Genomic DNA, 26,045 nt, shown 5'->3' with positions numbered 1-26,045 from the left:
TTCCAAACGGCCACGCCACAAATGGGCATTGCACTAGTAATGACAAACTGCTGGTGAGTCATGCTGACTGAATGTCTTTGACATTGGAGAGATAACACCAAATGTAACTGTTGACAGCTCTTAGCTGCTTAAGTTAACGTTAACGTAGGCTAACATTAAAGTTTTTCAATTCAGTGGTTTTATGTGGAAGCTAAAAAAGTTAAGTAAACAACTCTGTACACCAGCTTTCTGTCATTAAAATTACACTTGAAAACTACCGAGCAACCCGCTAGCTTCCTCACTGAAATGGGGTTGAGGTTTTCAGCACAAAATATTGTTTGTAGAAAAACATCCTTGCAAAGGTCATTTAAAATATTGCAAAATAAAGTTTTCATGTTGAAGACTGCTGGGAATCTCAGAGACAAAACTGATTTTGGTTTCACATCATGTTATTTACTTTTCACGGACTGCTAAAGATTTGCAACCAGTCAGTATAACACGGAGCATAAAGAGCTGTGAAAGAGTTTTGTTGGACTGCCAAGTAAGCCAGCCAGGATCACTCAATATCTGCAAGTGAATGATTCCCCAAAGCAGAATGGGAATGCATAAACCTAAGAAGAGGTACTGTATCTAGCAACTTTATGGCATTAACACACACAAAAACAACTAGAAGGGTGCCTCTGGCCCTCTTCTTCGATACGTCACGTGGTACTTGTTGTGTTTTGCAGTTCCCATGGTGAGAGGAGTGTTTTCTAAATTACAAAGTGATGAAACATACTGTAGGCTGACTATCTTGCTTTCACTGCCATGAACTTACTCCCAAATTTGATTTCACACTCAAAAGTGATTCATTGTGAGACAGTGTGCTGGATATCACTGTTCCGAGTGTGGTCACGAAGTGCAACGAACCATATTTCTGACCACGCCTGACAGTAATGTTGGGTGTAACAATGCTTTTCTGCCATGAAATATGCAGAGTTTCATCATTCTATAGAATGTCCATTCCAACAAAACTAAAGAAAAGATTGAAACAGGGTGAAAAAGTGAATCTATCATGTTTATAACAATCTGGATGTTGTATTTGTGTTTATGCAGCTGGCTAACATTCCCTTCAAAGCATACAAATCAATAAGTTCACCTCCCCAGTCTTACAAAGTCTCTGTTGATGATGACATTTTTTTGAAATGTTGCAGTTGGCCATTGCTGATTTAGTTTCATTTCATTTTCACATAAAAAGGAAGCAAAACAGTAAATAAAAAGTAAAGAGATTGTACCAAACATAACTGCATGGCTAAATATGATGTGTAGAATCATCATTCTTTGCAGCTGTTGGCTAAGTCACCCTCTGGCTCCATGCTGTTTCAAGGTAATCATGATGAAAAGTACAGGGGCATGAATTTGTGAAGACTAACAATACTCTTCCTGCCTCAAGGCGAAAAGTTGCTCGTTGTAGGGCATCCTTGGAATACATTAGCGCCTCTAGTACCAGCTTATCATTGTGTGTCAAAAAAAACAAACCTGCCATGAAGAGACAAAAGAACATATGAGAAAGCAGTGGATGCATGCGGCCGCTGTATGACTGATCCAAGTCGACAGCCTGTGGTGTGTCTCTATAAAAGCATTTACTGAGGCGCAGCGCCGTGGCCTGCCGAAAGCTCATCAAAGAGTGGCTTATTTTATCAGCCAAGTGGAAAATGTGCTGAGAAAGAGAGGGAGAGGCAATAGTGAGGAAGTCAGCGAGAGTAACTAAGCTATTGTGCCCGTCGCTGACCCAAACACCCGCGTTACAGTAGTCATGGCTGCTCGCAACAAAAGCTCTAATCGGCGGAGCGGGGCTCTAAATTAAATGACCCTGTGGTTGTGACACTGTAACTGACAAGCTGGCCTCTGTGCATGCTGAGGCCAAAGGCAAAGGAGATATGGCTAATGAACAGAAAAATGTATTGAAACGGTGGCATCTTTTTACAAGTAGAGTCAGCCTTGAGTAACCTACATACTCCTGTCTGAAGTACGCAATACGCACTGTTAGTGCTACAGCTATTTCATAGATTATACGGGCTTTCGAATGAGCTGCTCTCAGACAGAAATAACCGGGGCTTCATAAAGATTTTGTTTGCACCCTCAGGTAAACTGCACATGTACTCGTATAACAGACCATGACTTTCACCGAATGCGACTATTACAGGAGTCTGCATGTATTTTTAAGTGTCTAAATCCACTATGAAGAGGTAAAGGAGAACGATTCATCACTGCATCAAAGTGTGAAATACAAACAAGCCCTCTGTTCATGGAATTTTAACAAATTACATTGCACTGCTATTATCAGTTAAGTAATCATAGCCAGTCGAGGCCTGCTCATTCGGCTTACCAAGCGAAGTCAATGGGCAGCATTTACAATGCATGGGCAGCATCCCTACCCCCAAGGGTCACATTAAATTCAGGGAAGCAGATAACAATTGAGTGAGGTTGCTGGCAACTGCAGGAAGATAATGTATACTTACATGTCTGCTTCCTCATTCTTTAGCCCCACTCTAATTCTCTGCCTCTTCATTTTCTCAGTACCCACTTGTCTCGTATTGTGGATTCTTTCTCTCGCTACTTTTTCCTCATATTTCTTCCCCTCTATCATTATCTCTATGTTTTTCCCTAGTCCCCATTTCTCTCTCGCACACTGTGTGCTGGAATACCAATGAGAAGAGGTGATGAGGGACATACAACGCCAAACACGACGGCCCTCACCCCGAAGACTTCCTTATACACGGGCCCTAATTGGCCTTAATTGGAAAGGGATGTAGGTCGCTATGTGTTGTACGCATGTGTATTCTTGGTTGTGTCCATTTGTGGATACGTACAAAAGATAGAGGTGATGAGCGCACACAGATCCAGAATAATGCATTCAGCTAAAGTGGCACATAGCACCTCGGTTGTAAATTTGTATTCGTCGGTGTATGCGAGCTCATGTGTTTGAATATTTATGTAAATATCGTGTTTTTGTAGTCTTCGGGCCCAAGATTGCTTCTTAAGCCAAAACGAGATTTTCTGATATCACACGATCTCACCTGAAAATCCCAGCTCAGAGACGATTCTTAAAAGGCTTTATGTCTACGGCTCCCTATATGACATGCATGAAATGTATCGTCAAAAACGAGCTATCAAAAAGCCATACATTCACATGGAAATTTCCCCCCTCTGCTGAGGCCAGGAGAGCTGTTTACCTTAGCAGGGGAATATCATTATGATAATCACGCTTGTCTTTATTTGGAATACATACATATTCCCACCACGATGACCAACCTTGCAGCAGAACATAAAAGTCAATAGAGGGGAAAATTGTATGGGTGACACTAGTGGGACTTGACACCATAGGTCCTTCAACGAGGGTGCACGTTGTGTGCATTTGCAATGAGCCATTTAGCATTTTTCTGTGATGGTAACACCACGCGGAGAGGCACATTTGTTCTGTGGAGGGTTACCGGCCAAGGCCATGGAAACAACGCTCAGAGAGATGTAGAGGGTGTACTTGAGATGAGTGCTGCAAGACATAAAAAAAAGAGGATTGCCTTCAATGGATCATGAGTTATAGAGTGCTCTCCAAATGCACCATGCCACAAAACATTGGGTCTATTGGAAACTGATTTGATATAAAACAAGGGCTTCAACTAATTCATTTTCAGTAATTTATCCAATGTTTTTTCTGACAAATAGAGCAGTTGTTTAGCCTATAAAATATCAGAAAATAGGGACAAATGCCAAATGCAAGTTCTCAGACCCCAAAGTGGCATCTTCCACCTGCTTATTTTAGATGAAAAACAGTTAAAAACTGGTTTGTAACAATATACTGTAAGATATTCACATTCTCACATTGGAGAAGCTGCAACATAAAATTATTTTTTTTCATACAGTTTTCTTTGAAAACATTAGGCTAGTTGTCAAAAATGATTTAGGGCTTTTAATGTGCCTAATATTTTTTCAAATATAGGGTTAATCATTTGGTCCATGAAATGTAATAAAATAATATAAAATGTCCATAATAATTTCTTCAAATGTCTTGTTTTGTCCGGTCAATGGTTCAAAACCCAAAGATATTCATTTTTCAATCATAGAAGTTTAAGAAAACCAGCAAATATTCACATTTAATAGGCTTTAACCAGAGCATTTTTCTTCTTCAAAAATGAACAATTAATCAATGATAAAAAATTTTGCTATTCATTTTCCACTAATCAATTAATAAACTAATTGTTTCAACTCTATAATGATTTATCAATTACAAAAATTGTGGCAGATCATTTCACTCATTTCAGCGTGTAAACCACACATATTTGCTTTAATGGAAGCAAAGGAGCCTATGTCCCACAACGGTTCCCCTCAACTCAAAGACAGAAAAACCTGCAACTGATTGAAGCAGCAGATCGAGTTACAGGTAGTTTACTTCTCAATCCTGTTTCCATGTGCAAGCGTGTGCACCCCAACCAACCTTCTGTGCCCTTGCCCTCCCCACCCTGACAAATATGGAACTTGACCCTTTCTGAATTCTGAAGCCGACCTGCACGCTGAATATAACCTTGGCATAGGCGAGGGGGAGAGAGGTGTGTTTCTAATAAAGTCAAGTCTTTGAGTGTGTGTGTGAAAGAACATGTATGCATGCTCTGTGTTTATGTGAAATTCAATTGTGCATGTCTCTGTGTATACGTGTCTGCGTCTTAACGTAGGTCTGCGTAACCACATGTGTTTATTTGTTCTTAAATGACTGCTTTTAGGTGTGTGTATGTGTGTGTTTGTATGGGTGTGCAAGGGTTCAATAACCATGTGTGCAGCAGGGGGGCTCTGGAGTGTCTCAGCACCCAAGGCGCCAAGGACATGGCTTGACAGGTGTGTGTGGAGGACCTAGTGGTCTGCAGAGCAGCGGCAGGCAGTAGCACAATGTGTCCATTCAGGCCTGGAAGGAGACAACCGAGATATCGCAGGACCCCTGTGAGGAGGGGGGGGGGAGCGGTCAGCGGGAGGCATGTCAACCTTTCACTGTGACTACAAAGAGAGACATAACTATAACTGCATCAGCACAGTAATGGGCTGTGTGACCCCATGCTGGGGAGCTGTCTACTGGTATGTGACAGATTTAGGTTGTCTACTGGAGACAGATTCTGTAGAGATAACTTTGAGGCTAAAAACTGAGTTTAATGTGGAACTATAGGTCTTAATGGGTAAATAGCAGTGACGTTATATAGGAAAAAAGTGAAAACACTTGGAAGAGTTGTCAGAAGAAATGATTATGGAATTATATACTACACCCTTTGATATAGCACAGTTGTTTATAAATGTGCACATAAACACATTTGCCCTTTTCTAATAATCCCCAAAAACCACCATCAGTTATTCTGCAAAAATTAAAAAGTTCAACAACACATAGAACTGTTTTAATTAATTTCCAATTTGGTATTCATTCATCATTTACAAGGATGATCGAAGTGACCATTCAGGTGATAACATTTTTTATTATCTCTGAAAATAATAACTGGTGAGGAAAAAAAATGGGCAATCTTAGTAATTTAACTACGAAGACATGCATGCTCACAGTTACTGAATTATGGTTTCAAATCCAGTCCGATGCATACCAATATACACACACATACACACACACTTCAGCTAGACCGTAAGAACTCCCATGGCAAATCACTGCGATACAAAAGCTAATGGCAGGATGTGACAGAAATGGCCACTGTCTGGAAGAATTACATGGCTGTGTGGTCCATACGTCCTTAACGCACATCTGACAAGAGCTTTTAAAACACACACAATGCCACCGGCACTGCTATCCATGCAGAAAATTGGACAGCCATCCTTCAGCTCAGACATAAATCTGCGGGGTAGCAACACGCATCGGAGAGCAATATAGTATAGAACGAGTCTCTGCTGAAACCAAAAAGTAATTGAATCGAGGATGAATATAGAAAGGGCTGGGATGAGAGTTGAAGGAAAACATGTCACATGAATTTGATGCTCTGCGAGTGAATGCTTTCAGGGAATATGCAGCGATGGGAGGACGAGGAATAAGCAACAAATTATCACAAAAAGAAACTGCTGGAAATTGTGAAATAATCTGGAAAATTCTGAAAGTTTTTGTGGTCTGTGTTGTTGCCCTTGATAGTGAAGCAAGACGCCTTGGTTGTTGTTCACTAACCCCAACCTCATATGGCTTTTCTCTGAGAATTCCTCCGCTAAATCCACTTCCACAGCATCTGCAAGATAACCTACATACGTTGCTGCCTTATACTACACACCACAGGTCTCTGCAGCAGCAACCTCTGAGTCCCAAGGCTATCTGCCCACTAAATCACATTTGTAGAGTCATATTAAACACGTAGCCCTGAGGAGAGTAAAAGCCCTGCAAAGAATGATAGGCATCTTTCTATCACTGAAAGCCCTGCACTGCGTTATTCCATGCTAGCGGCCGATGTGATAGCATGTGACAATCGACTGCTTTAATGTTACAATATGGGTCGAGAGAACGCGTTCAATTCTTTCTGGGCGCAGCGAGAGATAAGGGCCGTGTTCTCATCAGGTCACGTGCAATGAGTAATGTTACTGTAGCTGAATGGATGGAAAGAGAAACAGTACATACCCTTGCTAATGCATGGCCACACAATGTGAGGAAAACAGGTTGTTTATGCTTAGAATTACAAGAGAGGGCTGCAAAGAAAAAGAGAGAAATGCAAAGTTTGATGTTCAATCGTATGTGCATTTCCTGGCAGTAATGAACAAGGTGTGGATAACCTTTACGCTACACTCTGAAAGCGCCTCGAAAGCCTCCCAAATCCCACCTCCAACATCAGACTGTCACCAGAAATGTCAAATTTAGTCATCTGTACAGGGAACTGCTATGCAAATGCAAGGGGGAAAAGGTGGGGTGAGGGTGGAAGAAGAAACCAGAAACAATGGTAATGGTGAGCAGCAGTGTGCTACCAGTGCTCAATGTCCAACTGAAAGGGAAGCTGCATACTAATGGAAACCTGGATCTTTGAAGCAGTTAGTACAACAAGAGCAGAGTCAATTGTCTAATTCATCCCGGTATCCTGGACGATTCCACACCTCCTGATTTACGTCAAATGCTAACGCTCAGTGTAACTACCGGAGTGTAACCTTTATGCGGCAGTTCAACGCCAGTCACAGACATGCACTTTACGATCGTCTTTTTAGCCATTTAAGTATTCTAATTGCCTCACCGTAACCATGCCCTAACCTTAGCAAAGTGTTTTAGCTGCCTTAAGGCCTTTGCACACCACGTCCGTCCAAAATTGCTGCACATTTAAAAATAAATACAACCTCACGTCGTGTCAATCACGTTTTCAGAACAGGTTTGAACTGGGTTTTTAGAATCCGTCAAGAGTGCAAAAGAGGGTTGTGTGACCACCCGGAACCACCGTCCGTGCATACGTCATCATCCGAAATGGCATGATAAAGATTCACTTTGTCTCCCAGCACAAAGCATTTTCCGATAAAGACACACAAGGATGCAGAATTTAAAGATAGATTGTGGCAAGTGATTTCAGAACAGCTTGGAATCAGGGATGGTTGCAAAACAAAGGCTGTGTGGAAGATTAGACAGTAGTGATTGTGCTCTAGGCAGCTAAAGATAGCTTCTTGCTAATGTCATTCATTCATTGGACTTGTTTTGGACTAGCGCTATCTATTGCACCCACGTAATTAATTCAGTTGTGTCTTGTATTGCAAATTTTTGCAACGAATAGACTAAAGAAACACAGCGGACTCAGTGTGCCAGGTTTCTGTGCGTAACATTTTTTATCGGATGACGGATTAAAAAAAACGCATACGAAAAATACAGACTGTGTACAAAGACCTTAACCCTGCAGCTGCCTGCCTAACTATATGTTAACAATGATTTATTTGCTATAGCCTAACCACAATCTTACCATAATCTTAACCATATTGTAGTTGTAGAAAGCAGGAATTTAAAATGAAAAATAGTTTCGAATATATTCCAGGGTTTTACAGAATAGTCCAATATTGATGTTCTTGGGTTGGTTTCACTCCTTGTTCCATTGTGTTTAAGTATTCTTATCAGTATGCACTGGTTTTCATATTGTCAGTTGACTTGGTGAAATGGCCCCGGAATTTGGTATCAGTCCTCAGAGCGGTTAGAGCAATCCCTCTGACCTACTTGCTTTTTACCAGTTATGGTTTGACATGTTGTTTTTGTTAGGTCATCTAGGAATCAGGTCGGGGGGAATCATATTTAATTTTTCTAACTGGGCATAATAATTCATTCATTCCAGCCATCCAGTGGAGGTAACAGTATATTGGGGCACCAAATGGCAAACCTTTCCACAGGTCTCAGAAACTATATATGGTGACAGTCAGTATATTTTCTGGTTTCTGTTACTTGGGTCACGTATAGGTCGGGAATGAGATTTTAGAATGAGGTTCGGAGGTCGCGAGATTGGTTCAGCATATTTTGCATGCCATTAAGATTGTATATGGGTAATGGGTACCAAAACAAACTGCCGGTGCATGGTAACAGACACAAGGAGACAGATGGCAGCCGGAGTGGGGTTTCTTATGCATGACGAATTGTCGCATCTGCTGGTGTGACTGTGCAAAGCACGCGGTCAGGGGAAGTTCTCAAGAAAACAGGAGGAAGCGTCATCTGAAAACAAGCAAACAAAAGCCAGGCTGTCGCCCGCTTCCAATGTAACTGATCTTTTTATAGTCATCTGCCGTAGCTGAGTCGGGCAGGAATCCTGCGGGGACCTGAGGGCAATCAAGGTGGCAGTCACTCTCCGGATACCCAGGTGAGGTGACATTCTGCCAAAATAAAGGCTTAAGATCTCTGGAAATGGCACCTGAAATGGGCATAAATCCTTAGGGGAAAGGTGTAGAAGAGCTCATAGGATACATCCACAAGCCTTGCAACACCTTGTCATCCAAGTTACAAAAATCCACACCAAAAGGTTGGCCAAAGTTTGTCAGATGTCAAAACAGATCAGAGAAACCATCAAAAGTGTATCAAGGTAAAGTGCTTGCGTGGCCTCTTTCCAGACTTGCCTTAGTTCCTTTTCAATTCAATGGAATTTCCTAATTAGATGAGATGGATGGTTTGATGTACATGCTCTCATTGTATTAAAAAGAAAGCAGGAAAAAAAAAAGAGCCATGCATAGAGCCCCCCCTTGTTTGCCTGCAGTGCAGCAATAGAGAAGGTTACAATTGTCTCTACCTCTCTTCTGTGCGTCTACAGATGCAGAGGAAAATCGATGCACAAAAAGCACTTCATTCCTGCTCAGTTTCATCCTTTACTGCCGGTATAATTAAAAGTGGCTTCGACGGACTTTCCAATCCAAATTTCCCCGTCAGCTGGGGGTGGCCTGCTCAAAGTCATGAGAGCTAAATCGAGGGGAAAATGTTTCTCTTGGGACTGTTATGACATCACGTATAATGCAGGACTCATTTTGATTGTATGGAAGGTCAGGTTATTGACAACTACTCGGTGGCAATTCACTGGAGGAGCATGTGCACTTTGTTTGCAGTGATAGATGCTGTATAGCAGGACACAACCAATCCACCAAAGGGACATGTGATGAAGACACTTAAGTGGATATTTCAGGGGGTCATGTTTAATGTTCTTTTAATCACAATTAAATATACAATCAAACACTTGGGGAAGTGTGACTGCAGCAATTGGCACAAAAACCAAACTACTTTTACACAAGCAGTTCGTCACATTTAATTTCCATTTACACCAAAGCAACACGAAGAGTATAAATAATTTTTACACACTCCTTCCAAAAAACCGCAGCTTCCTGCCTTGATAACACCAGCTGAGAGACAGAAATTAGTAAATTACCTGTGTGTCATGGCTGCATCCAAGCCGCTGGACCAATTATTTCTGCTCTGCTGCAATTGTAAAGGCCTCTCCAGCTGTGTTTGACACAAAGCTGGCTTAGGGAGGCTTACTACTGACCAAAAACATAAACAAGATTACGGGAGCCTAACCTTTCACAGCGCTCACGAGCGACAACAGAACCCCTGCTAAATAGACTTTTGGTCCGGAGCCGCCGAAAGTAGTGGGGTGTCTTTCTACTGCTTTCGACACCTCTTTGGGCGAGACAGAACTGATAAGAAATAGTGGAAACAAAGCAATCTTTGTTGTCTATACCGATCAATAACGGGCTGTTCATTAGTGGAGACTGTATAGCACACAGAATTAAAAGAAAAGGACAGGTCAATGCATTAAGAAAGAGAAACCGTAGGCGCAGGTGTAATGAAACTGGATTACAGATGACTGCTTAACTGCAGCATTCCACTGATGACTTCCACGGCAATAACTACACCTACCTTATTAATCATTATGGGCAGAAATTCCATAAAGGGTGGACCTGCGCTGACCTCAGTGAGCTCATTGTCTGGTGGCGTGCTGCATGTTCATATCTTCCCTGTTGAACTAGCATGCTACTGTGTTAAGCTATTTCTCTATGTCAGCCTGACTTTTAGCTACATTTATTATGTATGAGAGAGTAAAAGGGGTCCATGAGAAGATTATAAAAGCTTAACATTTTGATGAGATTAATCTAGCTATCAATCTTTGCATGCATACAGTAGTGAACCAATTATAATGTGGCAGTCGATGAACAAATAACATCCATATATCTCTGTGAAGGTGTGATCCGAGCTGCTTGAGAACCTTTAAAAAGACATTATTTGGAAGCAGAATTATTCCTGCACCATCCACCATAAGATAATTTATATCATGAGCATGTCAGGTGGACTAGCAAAGGTGCGGAAACGGGGAGCTATCAATGCAGAATCACTGTGGAGAACGGGAGGGGAGTGGATGTCAGTTGCCTGGAGAGGACGATCTGACATCTCAACTCCCACTGTCTGTCATTCTGTCTTCACCATGATGTATGGATGTTATATGGCACCGCTCACCCAGCAGAACCAGTCAATACTACCGTGCCGAGGAATGCTATAGCGAGACAATGGGAGACTGTGACCCCTTGTTATGGAATGACAAAACTCCACGAGGGTGGAGGGGAAAGGGATGGGGCTTAAAAGGGGGAGGGGGCGTTTTTTTTTATTCAATATCACATAGTCAGCAGTACTGTGGCGGTATTTTGCATGATTAAACACGGCAAGAATATATATTGCTGAAAACAAGCTAATATAGATCCATCTGTGACTAGAAATGTTGGTTTATTTACAACATTCTAATATATTTATAAAATACTCAAACATATAATCAGACTGTCAAAAATTTAACTATAAAGTACTGGACTTGTTTCCATTGTGGTCCTTGTCCTTTAAATTTAATCAAGACAGGGACAAGCTTACAATGTGTATAAATTTCAGGATGCACACAATAGAGTGCTACAGGGATGACGTATTTTTGTAGGTCAACCCGGAAGTTAGAGTCGCATAGGTTCCCTCGACAAAAAGCCAATGATATTTTTTCATTGGGTTTTGGATTAATGCAGAAAATAAGCTCTGTGACAAACACACGTTTATGATACTTACACGTTTGTTCAACGAGATAATCTTCACAAATGAACAGCACTTTTTATGATTTTTGAAGAGTAAATGCAAACGGCAGAAGTAAAAAGCTGACGTTAAGCTATAAACGAACTACACCGCGGTCGCATGAGCGCGAGTATACACAACGAGGCTGTACAGGAGGTGGAGTTGGCGTGATGACGTTTAGAGTATTTACTGATGCATTTTATGCCGTAGAACAAAATGTTAAATTGTCTTAAGCTTGTGTTAACCACAGACCTTATTTCAGGCATCTAACTAAAAAAAACTTCCAGGCGAGGGAACCGGAAATGATAAAATGCTAACTCATTTCCGGGTTTTAGGACTCATTCCATAGCACTCTATGTAAAGTATTATAGGCACCCAAAAAATAATTTTATTTACGAGTAAAACATGAAAAACACATTAAGATGTCTACATTCTATCAGAGAACTAACATCGAGCAGCCAGTTTAGCCTTTGCCATTGCAGTGCCACCTGATCTGAGTTTATATTTTGACACGGCTTTTAACTCTGAAGCATATTTCTGCCTGCAATCCTTAGACAAAAAAATACACACTCCCTGTCAGCACCTCAAGGTGTGTTTGCCATTAACCGGAGGGAGGTCTCCCAACAACAGACAAAATTTTTTCAGCCGGCCGTATGAAAAGCTCGCTCCAGCCCTTGAACCAAGGTGACGTTCCTGCGTAGGCAGACGAGAGGAAAAAGGCCCCCCGCTTTCGAGCTCCTCGCCCGGGGGGGGCTCTGTTCCTGCCTGCACGCCAGCGCCGTTATCTGCTGCTTATTATTTGGCTGAATGAGCTGGAGTGGGGCTCACGGGGCTCGCTTCTGACATAATGACTGATTACAGTCTTGTGGCTCCCCTCTAAGAAATCCCACAGTCGCCACCGTTGCGCCGCGGCGGCTCAGCATCACAGGCAAGACCAATGTGCGGGAGGATGGCGAGGAGTGGGGGTAGATGGTCTTTTCCAGTGACAGCGTAACTGCTACCCAGTCCTCCAGCTGTCATGAGTGACAGGAACGCTGGTGGACACCTGGGTCATCAACCCACTTGTCATCAGGTGCCTTGTTAACGACTGCTATTTTCTAACTAAAAGGCTGAAATGGGAACGTTAGTTATTTCCATTTCCAAAGCCAAATTGCAAAAAATGTGACTAAATAACAACCCGTGTATTTTAATTCGCCCTTGAATAGTAAGGAGCACATTTGCCACTGCTCCCTGCAGAAATGCGATACATAGTAATGCATACAGACATTAAGCCCATTAGGGGTAATACCTGTCACATGAACCATCCATAATGCACAGCTTTATGAAGACACCATTTCAGCCTTTACTTATGAACGCGGTAGACAGATGCATGCAGGTGTGACAGCGGTATGAAAACAACACAGAACAGGCTCTGTCAATAGCTACCGTTTCCAAACAGCAAGAGAAGTCATTCTGTCAGCACTTTTCAAACGCCAGCTTTCAGGCAGTCAATTAAGTTCAAGGTGAGACAAAAATGTGTTGTCATTTAAACGGTTTTGCTCCACTGGGGCGGCGCATCAATTCAGTCATCTCCATTCCAGAGGTGACAAAGGGCTGGCAGGGAAGTTTATATTTGCCAATGGATACACATTTCTTCTGTCATTATACAAACCTGAGATGAGGCAGGATAGCAGGTGTACAAAGCGCCCGGATTTAAAATGCACTGTTACCCGTGAGCAGAAGCTCATAAAGATGGGAACAAACAAGGGACTGCTCTTGAGGAGCCTGCTGGCTGAGGCAGTGGGCCCTGCCAGATCCCACCCCCCCACTCCCACACTCCTAAATCCAATCCTATGCTATCGATTAGGAAAATCAATTTGGTCTAAGTCACAAGCACAGAGGGAGATGCTGAAATGCCGCAATACATTTTGAAGTCACAAGTGGAATTAGACTCTGATCTGGTTTAGTGCATGGCGAATATGCCTTCTCTTAATTAAGAGAAAGAGTATATGACCTCACACGATAGAAGCATAAATCCTTCATTGTGGAGCCACCCACCTGTATGAAAATACTTTAATTATCCACCTGCAAAAATGCTTCTACCCTCTGTAAATTTGATCAAGTATGAATGGGGAAATGGTATTTTAATCTAAAAGGTTCAGCAGGATAATCAACATTTCTGCGAGGCATTCGTGCTTTGTGTTCCATTACAAGCTCTTGGGAAGTGGAAGGCTGAAAGAATGGCAGAATGAAAAAAATACTGTAATGGAATTTTTATCAAAACATAATAGTAGCACTATTAACTTGGTATTCTTCAGTGTGCCTGCATGTTTCAAAGATGTCAAACTACTGAGGAGCATGGATGGATACTGGGGGGTGGGGACACAAAATGACTGCAAGGTGCAAAACGACAACTGAGACACGCAAAACAACTACAAAATATACGCAAAACAACAACAAAGACATAAAAAACTACAAATATACACAAAACGTTAACAAAGACACGCAAAACAACTACAAACAGACGCAAAATGACAACAAAGTCACGCAAAACAACTACAAAGATATGTAGAATGACAACAAAGACCCGCAAAACTACAAAGATATGTAGAACGACAACAAAGACACGCAAACCAACTACAAATAGGTGCAAAACGACAACAAAGACACAAAAAACTACAAATATACACAAAACGTTAACAAAGACGCGCAATATAACTACAAATAGACACAAAACTATAACAAAGACACGCAAAACAACTACAAACAGAGGCAAAATGAAAACAAAGTCACGCAAAACAACTACAAAGATATGCAGAACGACAACATAGACCCGCAAAACAACTACAAATAGATGCAAAACGACAACAAAGACACGCAAAACAACTATAAAGGCACTCCGAACGACAACAAAGACACGCAAAACAACTACAAATAGATGTAAAACGACAACAGACACACAAAAGAAGTACAAATAGATGCGAAACAACAACAAATATACGCAGAACGACAACAAAGAGTCAAAAAACACAGACAAAGACACACATAGGCCACAAAAACACTACATGATTAGTTGCTTTTAGTCGTTTTGTCTCTTTCAGTCTGGGGGTCTTAGTTCCATGCGGGAGTGGTGGGGGGCCTATACAAGTCTGTGCCCAGGGGCCCATTGTCTTATAATCCGTCCATGCTGAGTAGCTACAGTTCTTTATATCATCCAAGTTATACAACAAATCCTTTTGACAGAACTCTTTTAAAAGGTATCCAGAAAGGTATATTCTGTATCAATACCTGGTCTAATTTGACTACTTTAACAGGACATAATATGAATTTAAGTGACCGTTTGGCATTACCCTGGTAGAATATTTCTCTTTTGTACTGCTTTACTATAAGTGGAAGGTGCACTTTCTGATAACTGGTGTATGATTTTGGGTGCAAAGCTGCTATGCGCAAATCTGCACCTGATATTTGCAGATACAGCACCCTGTGAACAAGGAAGCTATCTTCATTTTCTCTTCACCGGCCAATTAGTGGTCAGATCAGGAGGTCCCAATGGTTTAGGAAGGCGTAAATACTAACCGTCATTTCCATTCATTTGTATGCGGCTGCAGGTGCACTACCTTATTATGTATTCAAGCCCAAACATGCCTCCCAAACAGGCCATAAATTAACTTCTTTTAGAGCTTCGGTCTCAGAGAAGCATTGCATCTTTGTTTGAATCCTCGTCACTGGTCCAAAGTTCACGAAGGGAGAAAAAAAACACTCAGAACAAAAGGAAAGCAATCAATATTGTGGCAAAAAAAACTTGGCGCCATACTGTAAAATGCACATAGACAAATGTATCAGATTTTACAGCGTAGTAAAGAGGTTGATGTACTGCGGCTCCGTCAGGCTTTGTCAGTTTGATGGCTTTTGGGTACCTTTTAACACCACCAACAGGGTCGTAAGACTGGCCTGGATTGCTTTAAATGCTAACTTGACATTTTTGGGTCCATATCTGCACTCCAGCCGAGAAAGTATCCCTTTCACTCGTAGACATTCATTTTCCTTGGGCCAGTTCAGCCTTAGTGGGGCTATGGTTAACAGTGTCATACAGATATACTTGCTAAGTAGGGGCAACTGATTTGATCACTGCACTTATCACTTGGTCAGACATACTGCAGTGGCTCTTATCTGCAAGCAACATTATTATAAGAATCATTGCTGCAGTACAGAGATGGTATCTCCATTCATAGAATGAATGCATAGCTGCATCTGCACGAGCTAGTTAATGCTTTACGCTCACATCCCCTTGGCATGCAGTCTTTGTATCTCTGCCTGCAGAAGTTGTCGAGTGTTAAAATGCGCCTGCTAAGTGTTTTGACCCCCCTGGGGACAACTTAACTACGTGTCAAATTAAGGGTGGAGGGGTGGCTTGCAGATAATAAAAACCGCAGTCTAAAGCATAACAGTTTTTTCAAAGCACGCTGTCACTGGTCATGGTAGCGTCGACACTTGAGCTTGACAATGTACCAGCCTTGCAGGCCTTTATTAAAATTGAATGCATAGATTAAAATGACGTGCGAGGGGAATTCAAAACACAGTGGAGGCTGAGTGTGGTCTGTGAATGTAACAGTACAAAATGGCATTGTAGCCCCAATTAATTTCATGGTTTAAAAGATCTTGTCTACTACTTTTACACAGTGGGCCTCATGTAAGAAACAATATGAGAACAAATAGGAAACAAAACATCTTGTTTTTCACAGTCTACAAATTGTTTGTCCAATGCAAGAAAACATTTTAAATTTGAGGAGCATACAAAATGCATTAATATCTTATAATCAAATTTAGATTATTATATGTTTTAGAGTAATTACAAGGCTGAAGAAATACTATTGGCCCATTGATCCCAATTAAGAGTTCAGCTTCTGAATGACTTACTTACTGCTTTTCGATGCTTTTTGATTTTCCTGTAATGCCAGTACCGACGCTCTGGAAAAGTTTATTTAACAGTATCTCAATTTCACTACTGCTGAAGTTCGTCTTCTTCTTATAGCCTTTTTTGGTGGCATCTCTCCAATTCTTGGGCATGTGCCAGAGTATTTGCACAACACCTGCCCTTATATAGTGTTTAGGGGCCGTTACCTATGGTTAGGGCTGCATGATTATGACCAAAATGACAATCACGATTATTTTGATCAATATCGATATCACGATTAGTTATCATGATTATTCACTGATTTAAGCGACGACATATTTTATTGCACTTTCACATTAAAATAAACAGAGCACTGTTTTCACTTCCATGCTGTGCTACATCTCTGTCAATGAAAAAAAATAGGGCTGCACGATGTTGGAAAAAACTGATTTTGCAATATTTTTTTCTGCTATTTCTAAAAAAAATACAAGAATATTCACCCTGTCCCTTTGTTAACTACATTTTAAAGTGAAATGCTTCAAACTGGTGCACTTCGAGAGCAAAATTAGCAACATTAAGAGCTAGATAAACAATTTCATGCTCTTGATTTAATGACAAACACGTTGGTTGTATAGATAATATCTGTACCCAAAGCTGAAGCCAAAACATTTCGATCACCTGGTGGCTAGCTGTTAGTTTAGGAAGCGCCTGATTTGATATGCAGCAGAGTTTTCTATGAGCAGAACGCGCATTTTAAACATCAATATCGCGGCGATCATGTTCATCTAATGAATGAATTAGGAAGCCAAAATTGTTATCGCGATTAATATTTGATTAATTGTGCAGCCCTACAATTGGTCGCACGCCTCCAATTTATGATCAAGTGGGATTCATCATGCAGCACACCTGGATGAGAGCCTATTTGGATGGTTAAGAATGTTTGGTGCATCTGGAGGTGACTCATCTTATTTTTTCTCTTAACAGGAAATTAAGATAAAATATACAATAAATTTAAGAGAATGCTGCTGCATGAGGTCCAATGTAACATCCTTGCATATATCTACACTTGTTTCCCTATTCATCATCGGGATTCCAAGTCAAAGAAACGTTTCCATGACCTAGCCCTATCCACAACACACCACAGACTCACTGGAGTGGTATAAAATCCCCTGCAAATCTTTGATTTAAAGTGGCTCATCAATACATCACACACATCCTCTCTCTCTCTCTCTCTCATCCTAAACACTTTTTTTAAAGCAGCCACAGAGAAAGGGCCTGGAATTAATATGATAATTCCCATCATCATGTCAGTGAATAGGTGTACTGGTGGAAACAAATAAGGGAGACGAACAGACGGTGTCGATTTTTCTCTATTCCTCGACAAAGATGTAGCTGCCTCACACCATGTTATTCAAACTTTTTATCTGTCATCAGTGCAGGAGTGGATTACTCTTTATCACATATATCAGCATGCATTTGTACTTTCCATTTCATAGATCTTCAAAGACCCTCTTATTTTCCAGTGTTATTTGCAATGGTGTGATAAACAGATAAAAAAACATTGATGCCAAACACTCAAACCCTTCCACTAAAACGCTGTGCTCAAACCTGTTGGCCTTGCAATATATTCAATAGTATGTTACAGTATGTGCTGTATCTATAGCAGTTTTCTTTGACTTTTTACGCTTAAAATGCTCCCAAACATCGGGGTCACTCTTCACAGAGCTATACAAGAATCAAGAAACTAATTGTCTGTTCTTCCATCAAGCACCAGCTGAAGTCTCCATCTAAACTGTAACCTCCATTTCCTGCAGGGGGTTGTGAAAGCTTGTGTCAAAACCTTTGTGTCCGAGCTCTTTATGAGACAGGACAGCTAAAGTGTTGGAGGCGTAGACCTCGAGGACCTTTCCTCGGCCATGCGCTTTCTTTTTTATTTTCAGCTTTTGCTTTTCTTCTTTAGTGACATTCCTGCCAGAGAAAGGGCCCCATCAGAACCAACCTGTCTCCCTCCTAACAGCAGGATAACTCTGCTCTTTGGGACCTTAGAAAAGCCAAGGGCCTCACTGTAGCAGTGGGTGAGATTTGTCTCACAGGAATGTTAATACAGTACAGTAGGTTGTGAGCCTTATATTTTTTTTTGCCACAGGATTAAGTATTATGTTTAGAAAGACATTACAATTTATATATAAATGGAATTCTGTAAAGAGCATAAACTGGTATGTTTTTAATCGCCAAGGCTACCCTGTTTATGGGGTTACAATGGAGATGGAGTCACCCATTATTTAAAAATCACAGGGGAAAATATCTGCCAGAAAAATATGGGGCATCATCTCCCTTCTCTGAAGATGTTTCTGTGATGCTTAACATGTCAGCATCCAGCCTCGGGGATAAACAATCATTCAACTGCAAAATAAGTTTTAAAATCCTTCATTTAGACCGCCCGTGTGAGAATTCACAATTCGCTTCTTATGTAGTCCTTATTTTCTAACTCGGCAAGGATCTCATACAGTGCTGCCTGAGATAAAGAAAAAAAAATCTAATCTTTCGAGAATGGTCGTGTCACATGCAGGGAGGTTTAACAAATAAACTGGGGAAAAAAAGTTCGGAAACTTGTGTTTGGTGGATTATTTCTCTGTTGTTACAATGCTAATTGGTATTGTATTTTACATTGTTGGAAAGCCTGTTTATTTACCTTCACAATGATGTCCAACTTGTAAGGATCATGCATTTGTGGGATGAGCAGCACAGCTGATTATGTGGGTAGCGCCCAAGAAAAATTTACCAAAATGCGCTGGAGAAATAATCGACCAAACACAAGTTTCCAAACTTCTTTTTTCCATTTTATTTACATGTAAAGGATCTATGAATGCTGGAAACCAGGCTTTAACTTGGGTTAACTAAAATGTTCCACACTCTGCCCCAAAACAAGTTCCAATGTGGGTAATAAATAACTATTAAAAGGTATTATATGTGACTTACAGAAAATCCTTGTTATTAATTATACCGGTGGTCGTCAAGGGAACTGCAGACAGCATCCTGTCGCTCACACTCGCGAGCATCGGCCAAAACAGCTGTTACTGTATATCATATTTAGAATAATGTTACTATCTGTAATGTTCCTATATTTTATGTGGACCATTGGCTCCATGATACTTACTACCTTGCCTTTTGCTAGTTACTTTATCAGCTAACGTTATGAAGCAACCGACGCCAGATCCATGCCGCATAGCTAAGTTACAGGTAGCTGGCTAATCTTAGTTTAGGTTACAATGACCTGGTTGGCTCCTCTCAGCTGTCCGGACTGGACCCATGGCGGGACTACAGTGGCGTGTGACGGCATGACGGACTGCTGCACTCCGCTCACCCCTCATTGGACTGACAGGCTTCTAGTCTCTTAGCTGTCCATCGTGTCCGGTGATGACGGTTGCTCCAGACACATTACGCACACACACATGGTTCATTCCCTGCAGTGATTGTTTATAAGAAATCTTGTAAACCATTGTTTTACTGCTTAATTTTTCGTTGAATATAAGAAATTAGAGATAAGTAGCAAACTAGTGTAAAATAACATGACACTGTGGGTAGGTTTTCCTCCTGAAAACAAATATCCAAATCTCAAAATTAAAAACTGAACGCCCACCCAACGAGCGAATCAACGAATATTCAGGTCCAGCCCGAGTAAATTGATACATACAGTATAGTACCTTAGAGTATATTGTGAACAGTGTATGAGAGTGATACTACAGTGTGTAGACTGGTAGTGTAATATTTTACTAAATAAGGTGATGGCACATTGTAGGAATGACCCGACATTATGATAAGAAATTTGCACTTCGGTCACCGTGAGGCAGGCTGCAGAGCCTTGCATAGGCAAAGCACAGCACAGGTATAATATGTCATCAAAAAGTGTTCAAGGAATGCGATTCACTGCGGTTATGTCATTGGTTGGGCTTTGAATGGTCAGAAAGGCCAGAACAGAGCGATTGTACCACCAACAAAGACCATCAACTTTGCTGGAATTGTGATCAATTTGCTACAACCTAATTGTAATTCCTAACTGCCAAAAAAAAGGTTTGAGTTTAATGCTTTTGTAATTCGTAGGCTACCTCTACTGACTCTTTTCTGACTTTGATAAATAAAAAACACCCATAAATAATTTCCCTCATTAGTGCTAACGTCCATGGGAATATGGGAAAAGTAAATCACAATCAATCCACTGCCTTCAATCCCGAGAGAGATTCTATAGTACATTTGGTGCGAGAAAATATGAATACCTGAGAACATATGCGCAGTATGACCTTGAGCATTTTATTCGATGTAAAGTATGCCAGATCACTACAGACCAAGCAGTTAGATAAAGACATAAAAAGGTATTCATTCACCCAGTGATTCTGCTACACTGCTTTTCAGACCAGGGTCGATTAGTGTTCGGACAGCGAAGGTCTCACTAAAAGGAAATTCTCACTGTCTTTACAGTTTAGGGGATGAGTTTAAAGCAACAATAAATAAATGAAAAATCAAATTCATCCCATCTACCTTAAATTAGTAGCACAAAAGATGTTGACAATAAATAGGGAACATGTGTGTGTGTGTAACTGACTTTTCAAATGCTACTCTTTGAAGAATGGTTATCCAAATTGATACACCAGTAAAAGCCCTCACTGTACATAATATGAGCCATGAATCTGTACCCCACATCAAGCTAACCTAATGAAGAAATTGAAGAGCCCATGTCTCCATTCATACCGCAATGGCAAATTGGATTCTTCCTGGCTTGCAATCGTGTCCAAAAAGGCAAAAATCAAATCAAATAAATGGAACTGCCGATGGAAAGAAATTCACTGGGCTGAAAAAAAAACTACACTACATCAACGGGCTGATCACAGACAGTGGGACCACTTCAGAGGAACAATACAAATGACCAAATGAACCAAATGAAGGAAAAGCATGCATCCAAATGAGGGCAACAAATGAACCCATATCGGTGTGATACAATACAAAAGGAGGAAATATGTGCCAGCACAAAGGTGTTGGATTTAGACTGTAAAAACGACAGAATGAGTCACTATATAGACAAAAGAAGGGCTGAATAACTCTCTTACAAGGCCTCTAATGATTCATCCAGTGAAGGGTTTTTTCCGGTCAAGGGTTCTAACCCTTTCTGTGAATGAAAAAAATATATATTTGCAGTTTCAAGTGCCGAGAGACACATTTAACAGCATTGACTGGCATAAGAAGGCACCGTGAAAACACTCAAATACAGTGGATCAGTGTGTTACTATTTTTATGTCTAGCACCTATCACTATCTCAATGTGCTTCTTTACCTGAGATGACCAATTCAATCAATACGTAGCACAGTATCTCATATTCAGCACACTATCTCCTTACAATGGGACTGCAACGTAACAACAGCTTCAAGTAAGGAAAGGGAACAATTATTCTATTTTCATACAGTGCCGTCCCATCAGGTATCACACCAGATGCTAAGTTCAAGTGCTGTTATATTACATATAACCTAGATTATATTCCACGAGGAGCAGCATTTAGCTGAATCAAAATGGATGAGACACACTGAAAACAAAGTGCAGGTTGACATAACCGTTTAGTCAGAAAGCATCAAATGTCCCCCTGAGTTTTCCCCTGGTGGAGGAAGTCAAGGTTTTTACTGTCGGTAGAGGAAACTGTGTGGTTGTGTGTGTGTGTGTGTGTGTGTGTGTGTGTGTGTGTGTGTGTGTGTGTGTGTGTGTGCGTGTCATCTGCTTGAGGGCACTTCTACCAATGCAGATTATATGACAGATGGTGCTGCAGTCCGGGACATAATGAATGTAATTGTCAAATACGGATAAAACCAGCAATAATGTTAATGATATTCTGAAATAGTGGGGGGGGAATACATTATGGAAGTTAGTCACACATCTGAATCACAAGAAGCCCAACCCTGCTCCAAAAACTACTCATGACAGATCCCCTTCCAAATTCACAGCTGTTGTACTATTCAGGATGAAATTGGACAAAGATTGAACCATATCCCAAACACTGATTTGGAAATGAAGGGCATCATTTTGCAGCGATGAGAAAACTTCCGATCTGATTCAAAGTGATGTGCTTGGTTACCTTTTTCCGCTTTGATTTTGATGTTGAAAGACAGTGTGCTGTCCTCACATCAAAGCATGCGGGTGCAGTGGCCCCTACAACCTCTGCACTTCTCTCAGACACAGGGCAGCACGTCTTCCTCAGCAGGGTTCATCCATTCACTATTCCCCTCTTTTTCACAGTGGGCATTAAATCAGATTTGTTGTGTGGTATTCAAAAAAAAGCCAATAGTCACACTTTTGAGGAAGTGAAAAATTCTACATAGCCTATACCAATAATTTAGCAGATTTTATTCTTAACAACATAGTCAACCTATCATGAAAAATGCAGATGCTCACACTGCTGCATCTGTCCTCACACTCCAGTACATTTTCCAACAACAAACTGCAACAGAAAACACAGGCCTGCACTGGCTGGATCTTTTTTTTGAAAGACACGCAATTGATGCTTTTACAGTCAGCTACTGTCTTAGCCTCAGCCCATAGACATACACAATCAATTTAAATTAAAAAAATATGATATGTTGTCCACAATTAAAACTGCATGACTTTATAATGCAAGAACTTCATCCATAGGTATGCATCCAATATGGAACTTCTTTTGCAAAGCCAATTTTAGACCCCAGCACATTGATCAAGCATGGTTAAAAAAAAAAAAAAAAAGAGAAAAGACTGTTCACTACTCAACAAATCCCCGGATACATTAGATAATAATCCAACCCCTCTCTAAGTCTAACAGAACGGATTAATTAGTCAGAACAGGAAATTCAAAATGTTCATATTGGCTATCAATATGTGCGCGTTGATCGGCTCTGATTGCACCTGAACGCATCGATAGCCCAGTTAAAGTAATTAAAGAGTGGAGTGCCAAGACTGACATTAACAGAGCAACATACATCAACACTGCTGCAGGGATTCATTCATTCATGGATGCATTATTATTATTATCGCCCTGAGCTGCAATCTGCACATGAATTGTTGGATGTGCGCACAAACAAGAGATGCATTTAAGTCACACTTACCGCGGATTTTAGAAACGAGTGGTGAAACGGAGGGATAGCTCATCGTCCATCCATCCATTCAGAGATAATTTCTCTCTCTCAGCTGGTGTTTCTAGACGCTGCGTGTGAGGAATGGACTTGATGGAAAGGGGGTCGAGGAGAGAGAGCGAGAGAGAGAATAAACGGATCCAAATAGTTGTCCTCCAGTCGCTCCCGTTTCAATATCCGATCTCGATTCAATCTGCTGTGCGTAAAGAATCCAGAGATGTCGTGGTGGAGAACCGGCAGGTTTTGTATCCACGGTATACTGTCTCCTTACATCCCTTTATGGCACAAGGCGTCCTTTCTGTGCGGGGGCTACATCACGTCCCCATAATAAAAGCTGAAAACGCAAGCAGCTCTCAACACACACACACACACACACAAAAAGAGTATCCAAAAGAATTTGTGGAGGGTGGTCTTTTTGAGAGAAAAAGCTCCACAGGGGGAAAAATAATCTAAGTTGTTTGGGTTCCAAAAAAAACCCTGAGCTCTCTGCGACTATGACAAACCAATTGTGCGCACTGTGCTGGGAGTAATTCTGTATGGAGACCGAGAGAGGAGGTTTTTGGAGAGAGCCAGTGAAAAGGTGAGAGGAGAAACTCGGATTGCGCTCTCGCCGTATACTCGGGCTCCACCTAGCAGCAAACACGAGATAACATGCTATACACACCAGAAAGCATCTTTTTACCTACAGTATATATCTCTTTGCCTGAGGCTGGTGCAAGGAGACCTATGTTATATTACATTCTGTCTGTGCGCCATGTGGCTGCAATATTTATGCGAAATTCCACTGCCTCTCTCTCACACATAAGATTCAAGGCTTCTTGAAAATGCAACTAGTATAAAAGCTGCAGCAGTTCAGTAAAAGGAAATGTGGACTGGCTGACATGCCAAACAGGTGTGGCAGTTATAGGCTACAATGCCATACATGCTTCATCAGAAATGTTGGCAGGTGTAAAAAAAGGTTGCTTGCATTATAAGTGCAAGTATTGTTGAATTGAATTGATTTCAAAAATACTCCTGCTGGTTTACAAAACACTAAATGGTTTAGGGACAAAATACATTTCTGATCTTCTGCTATGTTGTGAAGCATCCAGACCTCTCAGGTCATCTGGATGAGGTCTGCTTAGTGTCCCCCAGAGTCAGAACTAAACATGCAGAATCAGTTTTTATGCATCAAATATCTGGAACAAGCTCACAGAAACCTGCAGGACCAACTCCAACTCTGAGTTCTTTTAAATCAAAGCTTAGAACGTTCCTGTTTGCTGTGGCCTTTTATTAAACCAGATAATGATCTTGTACTGCACTAGAGTTTTTACTCTTGTGTGTTATATTCTATTTTAGCTTCTATCCTAGCTTTTATTTTTAGCTTGTTTTTATTTTCTAATCTTTAATGTAACTGTTTTAATTGTGTCTTAATGTTCTTTTGCACTTTGTCGCAATGTTCTTGAATGTTTATGTAAAGCACTTTGAATTGCCCTGTTGCTGAAATGTGCTTTACAAATAAAGCTGCCTTGCCTTGCCTATTGTTTTCAACAGTATGTGTCCTCAAAGAAGAGTTCATGGTCCCCTTTTCTTGCTGGAAGCCTGTTATTCATACCGATCAATTTTCCTGGAGGCTGTTGGGAGCTCCATCCTCTTCTATAATTCCAGCTGTTCCTTTCATTGTATATGTAAAACACAAGTTAAAAATAGGCTAAAAGAAATGTTTCTGATGACCTCTCTGAATGCCACACCAGCTGCACATCTCCAGCTGGAGGCAGCCAGCAGTCAACCTCTCAATCATCCTATAGCCAATTAATCACCTTAACAATCCTAATTACAATCAAACAATAACAAGTAATCATCCAATCACTCACCCAGTGCTCCACTAATGAGCCCGTGCTAGCACAGACCTGGTGAAGCACATTTTTTTTTGCACTTGTTTCCTGTCTGAGAAACACCTTGAACTGCTGAACGCCCCGATGAAAAATAACTGTCTGCCTGCGTTTGAAAAGATGCAGCGTTATCTCTCCCTGGCACTGCTTTTCGTGCACCCCCCCTCCGATGCAAATGGATTTCTCCAGGTAGAGCGCTGACCAAAGCTGCCTGCCATTACACTTGCATAAACCAGGTAGCTTCAAAGCAACACCTTAATATACTGCTGCCATCTTCACTACAGAAACTATACAAGAACTACAAAATCTCCACATTAGCAGTAACACAAATACTACACCAATATCGGAGATGCAGATTCCAGATCAATAGGGTACTAGTCAGTTTCAGATCAGTTCCTTTTTATCTCCTGAATAGCACACTCCTCGTGATAACACTACAAAAAGCTTTGCACGTCCTCCATTAAAATGGAAAAGCATTTCAAAAACATGGAAATGAGGTTTTACTGCAGAAAAAGGGACTGAAAAATCATGAAAGTGATAGGAAACATCCCCGAACTGCATGGATGTAGCAGTTTCCTTTTTTGGAATGTGAGCTAAAACTCCTAAATCAAAAATCATGAATGAAGAATAAATGGTATTTCTATTCAATG

At 41.0% G+C, this 26,045-nt stretch overlaps 1 protein-coding gene across 14 annotated transcripts in view; it reads right to left on the bottom strand.

Moving 5' to 3' along the window:
* The window catches only part of LOC141761153 (adhesion G protein-coupled receptor L3), a 234,608-nt gene extending 210,544 nt beyond the window's left edge, over positions 1-24,064 (bottom strand). For 7 of the 14 annotated variants that reach the window (XM_074624434.1, XM_074624435.1, XM_074624441.1 and 4 more), the window contains exon 1: positions 23,498-24,063. The gene's annotated coding sequence lies outside the window, so the exon portion shown is untranslated. Of the gene's footprint in view, positions 1-23,497 lie in introns of all 14 variants that reach the window. The other 7 variants (XM_074624442.1, XM_074624437.1, XM_074624439.1 and 4 more) reach the window with 2 other exon arrangements.
* Positions 24,065-26,045: the final 1,981 nt, after the last annotated feature.

Source organism: Sebastes fasciatus, chromosome 22 (assembly GCF_043250625.1).
Source record: "Sebastes fasciatus isolate fSebFas1 chromosome 22, fSebFas1.pri, whole genome shotgun sequence".
Classification (NCBI taxonomy): Eukaryota; Metazoa; Chordata; class Actinopteri; order Perciformes; family Sebastidae; genus Sebastes; species Sebastes fasciatus.
This window is presented reverse-complemented; position numbering and strand designations above follow the sequence as displayed.